This window comes from Gossypium hirsutum, chromosome D08, assembly GCF_007990345.1.
Source record: "Gossypium hirsutum isolate 1008001.06 chromosome D08, Gossypium_hirsutum_v2.1, whole genome shotgun sequence".
Taxonomy (NCBI): domain Eukaryota; kingdom Viridiplantae; phylum Streptophyta; class Magnoliopsida; order Malvales; family Malvaceae; genus Gossypium; species Gossypium hirsutum.
Window position 1 is genome coordinate 49,086,043 of NC_053444.1, and position 9,711 is coordinate 49,095,753.

Below are 9,711 nucleotides of genomic sequence, written 5' to 3' on the forward strand. Positions count from 1 at the left end.
TCCATAAAGAATAATCTGAAGGAATCATTGACAGTAACAGCATCAACAACCAATGTAGAATCAACTACCTCCTAGAGGTAATTTACCACCACGTGAAAATCCACTATCCGACAAAGCTAACAATAACAACCTACAAGACCCACCACTTCCACCACAGCTACCTGTAACAATATCATGGCGTGTAACGAAAGGGCTATGAGGGAATATGTGCTACTGAAACTGGATATGGTTCAAGAGAGTATAACGAGGCTAGCCATCATGGCCAATAATTTTGAGATCAAGCCAGCTATGATCCAGATGATCCAAAATAATTTGCAATTTTGAGGAACGATGACAGAAGGCCTGAGTTAGCATCTAAAGCGATTCCCCCAGCTTTGTCATACCTTCAAGTATAATGGGGTCACTAATGACGCTATTCGTCTTAAGTTGTTCCCCTTTTCATTAACTGATAACGTCTTTTCTTGGTTAAATTTCCAAGCACTAGGATCAATCATGACATGGGACGAACTCACAGGAGAATTCCTACAAAAGTTCTTCCCTATTATCAAGACTGTCCAGCTAAGAAAGGAAATTTCTATGTTTCAACAATCAGAAGGAGAAAGTTTTCACAAAGCATGAGAATGTTTTAAAACGAGGATTTAAAAATGCCCACACCATAGATTGCCTGAGTGGTTATGATTGTAAATTTTTTACAATGGGTTGGATGTGCACTCAAGGTTAAGATTGGATGGAGTCATAAGAGGTACCTTAATGAACTGAACATATGAGGATGCATGCGAATTAGTAGAAATAATAGTGATGAACTCCTGCCAGTGTTTAATTGAATGACACACATATGGCCATAGACCATCTACGGTAAAGGTTGTCCATAAGGATGACATATATCAATAGCTAGTGGACAGAATCAATCATATAAAGTTTGAGAATAGTGCAACTTCTATATATGGAGTGGACAAACCACTTTTATCATCAGTAATCCTACCGAGGATGTGAATTACTTAAGGATTAGGGGTGGAAATCAAGGATGATCTAATACTTCGAATTAAGTTAAAAATACTATCAACCTCCTTATTTATAGAAACCTCAAGAAAGGGCCAACCCAAATGACCATATTTTATGTGGTCAATGTTTGGATTAAATCAAAGGGGGAATTGAGTCAAATGAGGATAGACGTAAAGTAGGTGTAGTTTGAGTGCACCAATTTAGCCAAAAACATTGACTAAACTGGAAGATAAGATGAGCCAATTGATGAGTATGATGGGAGACATTAAAAGGAAAATTGGCACCAAAATTCCAAGCAATACTGAAAATAATCCTTAAAAAGAAGGGAAGGAGCATGTGAAAGCAATCGCACTCCGTTCAGGAAAAATCTTGAGTAGCTCAGAAACTCTGAAAAGAGAGGAGATAAGAGAGAATGTAGAAGATCTTCAAGAAGAACTTCGAGAAGCTGAAAAAGAACTAGAATTAGAGAAGGTAACCAAATTGGTAGTTGAGCCAGTGAAAGAGGTAACCAAAGAACCTGCCAACACACAAGTGCCATTCCCTTCAATGTTGGAAGAGAAAAAAAAGGACGAGGACAAGTTTGTAAGCTTTCTAAACCTTTTTAAAACATTAAATGTCAACATGCCTTTAATTGAACTAATTGAGAAAGTTCCTAAGTGCGTCAAATTTTTAAAGGAAATCATATCTAGGCGGAGGAAAATTAAGGCAAGTGAACAGGTTAATATGAGCGCTTCCTTTAGTGTTATTATTTCTAGGCAAGTTCCCCAAAAAGGACCCAGGAAGTTTTACAATTCCCATAGAGATAGGAGCATTCATTTTAATAGAGCTCTATATGACTTAAGAGCTAGCATCAATTTAATGCCTTTATCTATTTATGAAAAACTTGGGTTAGGGGAGTTCAAAAACACTCAGATCACACTACAATTGGTTGAAAAATCTTCAGTACAACCAAAAGGAGTATTGGAAGATATGTTAGTCAAAGTGCGCTTATCATCCCTGCAGATTTCATAATATTAGACTTTGAAGAAGATCGAGAGATACCAATTCTATTGGGAAGACCTTTTCTAGATACATCAACATCAATCACTGATCTGGAAAAGAAAAAGTTAACAATGAAGATCAATGGTGAGAATTCATGTTACAAATTATCTATCTTTAACTCTAATCACCCTGAATCAAGGGACGTACTTCCTATCTTTAACTCTAATCACCCAGAATCAAGGGACGTACTTCCTATAATCAATGTAGGTCAAAAGAGCAAGTTCAATGAAAGAGACAAGAAGAATAAGGTAGAGTGGCATGACAAGCGATCGACTAACACTGAAAGAACCAGAGAACCATCCTTATATGCATTAATGGTGCTATCGGATGAATTCGACATGAAAACTTGATAATTTAAATTGATATTTAATTCTTTGTAACTTACTGTATACTTAACTAATTTTTTAGGCTAGATTTTATTTTTTTTTATCAATTTTATGTTTTATAAAAACCGAGACACTCTAGAAATTGGAAGTTTGGGCAAAAACTGAGCCAGTTTCGCAACACGGCAACCCCATGTTGCAACACCAAGGTCAGAATCTATGAAATTGAGAAAACCAACTTGACGTCGTGACATGGACTCAGTGTGTCACAAAACCAAAGACAGTATAGCCAGAATTCCAAAATTCTAGAGTGTGTCATGACATCGAACCCTGACATCGCAGTAATGGAAAACTGTTAGGGATGTCGTGACATAGAACCCCTATGTTACGACATCACTGCAATATTTTTGCAGGGTTGACCCGACCCGATTGCGCAACCCAGCCAACTAACCACCCTTTTAATTCGATTTTAACCCTAAAAACACCTTATTTAAAACCCAAAATCATATTAAACCACCACACAAACCAATCTTAACACTTTAAACACCTCAAAACCTTTTAATTTTCATAAACCCTAAACTTCTTTTACTTCTTCTTACTAGTTTATTATAAAATTTCTTCTCTTTATCTTTATTTGGTAACATAAACGAATGGGGGACACTCAAAGGAATGACAACAAATGAACACTACAAGGAATTCGACGCATCTTCTCCCAAGTTTAAGGGTTCCTAAATTTTATCTTTATTGTTCCATTGAAAACTTTGCTTGATTATTTCGTTAGTTATTAAACTAGAAAAATATTAAAAATGCCTCCGAGAAAAGTGAGGAGAACTAACGAACCAGAACCATCAACAGTTCCAAACCCCTCTAATTTCCTGAATCCAACTATTGAAAAATATTTTCTAGGACTTCAGGGAAAAATATTTATTCAAGAGAGGGGATTTGAAACACCGATAGTTCTCTATGAGAAGATATGACCTGTAGTGAGATATCATAGATGAGAACATTTTTGTACGAGCCTAAAAAACTCTACCGTAGTCCCTTTAGTTCACGAAGTTTATGCATCTTTACGGGACCAAGAGTATAAAAAAATTGAATGTCGTACATAGGAAACGATACCTATGTGAGGGAAAGAAGTACTAATTACCCCTCGAGTTATTTGTGAATTTTATAATGCTCCATTTTATGAAAAAGATTTTATATAAGAAACTAATTTGGAATATTTTTTAGATATAAATATGGAAAACATTGTAAACTTCCTAATAGAGGGGAGGGGTGAATGGAAATGTCACCGAGGTACTGATATTTCAACCTCCTTTTATCAAGCAATAATATTTCCTGAAGCAAAAACGCGGATTCAATTTCTATGTACCAGAATAGCTCCTGCTTTGAATGTTTCTAATGTTAATAATTTTCAAGCGATTTTGCTTTACGATATTTTCAAGAAAAAACATGTATGCATCGGAACTTGGATATACCAAAATATGAAACAGTGTGTCGATATCCAAAAGGTGGGATTCTTCTTTCCCCACTTAGTCACGGTCTTATGCAAAAGAGCTGTCATTCTGATGGCATCTACGAACCAATCAATGAAGCCATCTCAAAGCAGAATTGTTGACATTCTGTATACACAGTACACTGAGCTTTGGGCTAAACAGATTAAAGAGTGGAATAAACACCTAGAGGAGATGATGGCCACTCTGGCTTAGTTTCAAAGGAAAGCAAAATCAACCACTCAACAAAAAATTGGCGAGAGAGTCATCTTAGCTAGATTGGACGATACACTGGATGCAAGAGTCAAACCCAATTTTTTAGGAATTCGCACAGTAAAACAATATTAGGGTACCTAATTACAGGCTAGATATATTTGCACTAATGCATCTAGAGTAGGAAGAAGAGGAGCAAAAAAGTAAAGAGGAAGAAAGAACTGAGGAGGGAGAGGTAGATGATGAGATAGACTTTGAGGAGAATGACTGAACTTCTAATTTTTGTTCTTAAAGATTGTATTAAATTTGGGATGATTTTTAATTTATTTAAATTGTTAGTAGTAGGAATAATAGTAGATTATTAGTTGTTTGGTGTATTGCTTAAATTTTCTTTGTAGGAACTCCACATAGCAGGTGCATAACAAATTTGAGCTGTCAAAGGTCGAAGGAGGAAGCACCCACCAATAGCTCACAGAACCATCATGATCAATCGAGTAACTTCTTTCCTTATCTTTTACAAGGCTACACATTGAGGGTAATGTGTTATCTAAACTGTGGGGGGTAAACATAGAAATTTTTTTTAAAATTTGTATGATTTTCTTTGATTTTTCTTGTCAATTGTGTGCTTTAGCTTGTAGAAATACAGGTGATTGCTTAGGAGCATGAACATAGGATGATTGTATTCATTGTAAATTTTTCTTGAGGATAGGTGATTTTAAATTTTTTATGAGACTATTAAGTTCTATATATTACATTGTAAATAGACATTTAGCAATCGAATCTACCAAATGATATGGAGAATACAAGGAAACGAGCATGCTAGTATGAATGATAAATTATTGAATTTGATTGTTTGGTTGAATAAATTTGTGAATAGTGAGATACCTAGGGATGAAATAAGGTATTGTTTGGTATACATCCAGAGCAAAAAAGCTAACCCTATTTATTCATCCTTAGTACCTATTTTGATCCAAAAAACACTTCTTGATGAACCTTTATACAAGACCCGAGCTAAAAATGATGATTTGTGGTTACCCTTTTATTTGGTCCTGAGCATGATTATAGACGTCTGGTCATACGTATTGAAGGTTAAGTAGATACATTATGGCGGTTTTGTAAAAAAAAGCTATAGGAAAGATCAGTAGAGTACAGTGATTATAGGTTACCTTTGAAGTGCAAAAAGAAAAATTCAAAAATAAATTTTAACAAGTAGAAAAAGTACGGTAAAAGTAAAAACAATTGTGAGTAAGGTACCGTGAAAAAGAACAAAAAGTGACGAAGTCACAACTAAAGAAAAACTCGTTCATTATTGCATAAAAACTCGTGAGCTAGTCGTATTTACTATTTGATGCTGAGATTTCCTATAAAAGAGAAATAATGAATATGAGAGAAAAAGAAATAAGGCAGTGAGCGTGAAAGGGTCACTAAGGGGGAGAATAAGGGACAATATGATGTGTCAAACTATTTTCGTGCTTGAAACTATTTGATGCTTACTATTCTTGAATTCCATACCTGTCCTAAGCCTAAAAAAATTACAATCCGAAAACCCCTATGTGATCTAGGTAGACTTATTCACAATTTGAAATTATACTGAATAATTGCATTTACGATTGTTTATATTCTGCTAGGATAATCAAATTACTTGTATAATTTATTAATGGATTCCTACATTTGAGACCCTTAATGCTTGTATGCTTTGTAATATACCGAACTTAGGTTTTTTATATCAAAAGTGGTAAGTCAGCTATATATCGGGCTAAGATTATGTGTGAATATGAAATGCTTCTTCATATGCTCCAAAGCTAACATTTGTACCATACTTTCTCAAGGGTTGTCTTTTCATTTAATATTTTTGTTTGTTTTTCTTGAGGACAAGTAATGAATTAAGCGTAGGGGATTTTGATTTGCAAAAATTTGGTGCAGTAGATTAAACTAGTTTTCGCACTTTAGGAGTTTGAATATAAGCATTTTGGTTAAATTTTAATTACATTTTCACAACTTTAGTTAAATTCAATAAAATGTGTAATTTGAGCCTTTTATTGACCTTAAAGGCCGAATAAGACCTAAGGGTGAGCTAATATACTTTGTGAGCGTGCAGGAAACCACTAGAAGGTGTGCTAACTCAATATTGGTCGCTATGTTGCAACATAGAGCATTGAATGTTGCAACATAGGGCATTGAATGTTGCAACATAGGGAGTATAATAGAAGAATTTTAAGACTACCATCAGAGTCGCGACATAGCCTGAGGATGTCGTGACACATCCTTGAAAATACCCTAAAAATGAGCATACTGCACTCAATGTCGCGACACAGGACTTGGTGTGTCGTAACATCACCTCTGTATAGGAAATATTATGAAACAAAGGCATTTTGGTTCACACAATTAAACATTAAACACAAGGACAGTAGCTGACTAGGGTTAAGGACAAAGACCACTCTAAAGGCTATAAATAGGCTCATTTAACACATGTTATGGATAGTTTTCGTATTGTATAATTTTCATCTTAGATTTAGTCCTTAGTTTTTCTCTTTTCTTAAGCGTTAGGTTTATTTTGGTTTGTTTATTTTTTCTTGTGGAAGAAATCAGATTTGTGAAACATAATCAAACTCTGTGAGGATTCTGCATTCAATTCTAACACAAATCTGGCTTTTTCTAAACTTTATACTCTTGAATTATTATTCATGTTTACTCCTATCAAGTTTATATTGTTTACGAGATCCATGAGGAACTAATCCTCCTGTAGGGGATTAGCGAGTGGAGGTATAATTAATTAACTGTTTTGCAGGGTTCTCTTAGTGGATAAGCTGTTCAGGAAAGGAAGAACCTAAGCACTAGAGCTAAAAAGCCTAGGAAGTCATTAAGGTAGAAATTAACTGAAATTTGGTATAGCCTATTCGTGAACACTTAACGATGAATTGGTTTGGACTGTGAGGTCGAGAGATAAGTAGTTCTTGCCCACTCGTTATTCTAGTGGAAGATCGGAAGATCCTGCTAGGGTATCGGCTAGTTGATTCAACAAGAAAACTTTAAGTGACAGTTTATTAAATTGCAACTTGACCTGTGTTCTTGCAGATACCGCCTTTTCATATATTTTGGGCAGGGTTTCTATATTAGACGTTGGTATGTCCGGAGGTGGTTAGTTGCTCACCAGATTTGGGTTGAACCTACTCAATTGGGTTTGGGGTGATAGAGTTTGTACGTGGATCTACAAGAGGAAAAAGAAATTATGGTTGGAAAAGTGGAAACTTATAAGGCCAGACTTGTAGCAAAAGGATATACTAAGGAAGAAGGTATCGATTACAAAGAAACCTTCTCTCCGGTTGTAATGCTCAAGTCAATCCACATATTGCTATCCATTACATCATCCCTCGATTATGAAATATGACAAATGAATGTCAAGACAGTTTTTGAACGGCTATGTTGAAGAGACCTCTCTATGATGCAACCCACCAGCTATATTGCTAAAGGATACAAGTATAAAGTTTTCAAACTGCTTAAATCCATATATGGACTTCAGCAAGTATCTCATTCATGGAAAAAAAGATTTGATCAAGAGATCAAGACTTTTGGATTTGAGAAAAATGTAGATGAACCTTGTGTTTATAAACGTTAAGAGGATGGAAAGGTGACTTGCCATCAAATGTAGTAGTTTTTCTAGGCCAATTCTATACATAACGAGCTTGTTTTCTTGGCATTTTATAATTAATTATTTTATTTTTAGTATTAGAAGGGTAGGAACAAAATATTAATAAAATAAGTGTTTTGGTCAACTGTTTAACGTCACAGCAATAATGTGCAAGCGTACACTATCGATGCAAGTACAGTAAATAGATATGAGTCTGTCAGATATCGATCCCACGAGGATGGTTGTCTTTTGCTAATCAATGTCAGTGCAATAAACATATAGAAACAAGATAAATTGTGAGTGTAGTTGTTGAAGAATATCTTGAAAACAATAAGATAAAATATGATACTAATAAACCGGGATCCTCAATGTGAATATTCAACAGAATACTAAGTGCTCACAATGTATAAAAGGATAGGTGATTGTCGATGCATTAAATTGCAATGAATATCTTACCAAGCTTAACTTCCATATTTAATTTAAGACTGAAACATGCACATTAGCCACACCTTCCAATGATGGCAATAGAACACTATTAAGAACAAGTGGATTAAATTCCTTTAATCCTCAAGCAACTTCCGTTGTCATACTTGTTAGCTTGAACTATAGCTGCACTTTCCAGAGTCAGTGGCCGCAATAACAATTTCATGCTAAAAACATTCAAACCTAAAGATTAAATAGTAGAAGCAAGATTGAATAAAATAACATTTAATCCAGAAATCATGTGTACTTCCGTACAAACATGAAATAGAAAGTAATCACCATCGTTTTGAAAAGAAATATAAAAGAGCAAGTGGAGATTAATATTCCTAGAGAATCTTGACTTGATCTTTCAACTCCCTCTTGTGTCGCACTCAGGCTCTTCAGTAAGAGCTAAGCTGCATCCCTTTCACGTTGGTTCACCCGTAGGAGGCTTAAACTGCCATAGCCAAAAGCTTCAAAAGATAGATTGAAGAAGATAATACTCCCCAAAAAAAGCTTTTTTTTTCTTTTCACGTGAATATTTATATTCTTCCCAAATAGCCCAGGTGTCCTTTCATTAGAATCATGCTACCTTTGTATGTACAAGTTGGTTATACCAGACTAGACAGTGCATATATTTTTGTTCTTATCTGAACAACTATCAGGTGCGGCGATAATTCTTGGCGCAATATGAAAGTACTCATACAGTGACATCAATACCAAGACATGAAAAAATTAAGGATAAATAGGATAAGATCCATTGAGTTATAAAATGCAATTTACTGAACTGAAAATATTAAAATATGTGCTAAAGATAACTAAGTTGGAACAAATTAACCAATAAGTAGGGAGAATACATATGTTTTTCTAGTACTATCACACCCCAAACTTGAGTTTTTACTTGTCCTTAAGTAAAACAGAAACTAGCAAGGCTATACAAGAATTCACTAAGGCAAATGACCATTCTAGCAACTTGAATCACCTAAAAACTCCTAATGAATGAGTCACATTTAGATGACAGAATATTACATCGGCAATACATAAGTACGAATGAATAAGATTGCAACTTCATCAAAACCGGCATCATGCTTTGAATCCTAAACTCTATCTACTAATACTGCATTTATTGTACAATATATGACTCTCTTCTTCTTTTTTGTGAATAAGGGATATCATACAATATTGGAGTGTTCCCTCTTCAACATTTCACAATACACCCACTTTGGAATGTCTCTTATTCATAACTATATATATATAAAAGCAGATGTAAAAGACAAACTCATTTAAGATTCAAGGAATGCTACTAGTCGTCCATTACTAATGCAACCTAAATCATTCATCAAAGAATTGAAGATACAACATCCAATCAAATTTATCCAACTCATTCATTGATAATTCAGATGATTCAAGAATTAAGCATTGAATGTAACAAAAATTTTCAAACACATTTGCATTAACAACAAATAAACCTTGCATGCTTCATTAAACTTAAATTTTTTTTTTGAAATGTGGGTGTATTTCCAAACCCCATATGCATTCCCCCAAACTT

At 34.6% G+C, this 9,711-nt stretch overlaps 1 non-coding gene across 1 annotated transcript; it reads right to left on the reverse strand.

The window, feature by feature from the left end:
• Positions 1–556: 556 nt before the first annotated feature.
• On the reverse strand, positions 557–662 carry LOC121220441 (small nucleolar RNA R71). The gene has a single exon (XR_005917643.1). It is a non-coding gene; the product is annotated as a small nucleolar RNA R71 (small nucleolar RNA).
• Between the last annotated feature and the right edge of the window lie 9,049 nt (positions 663–9,711).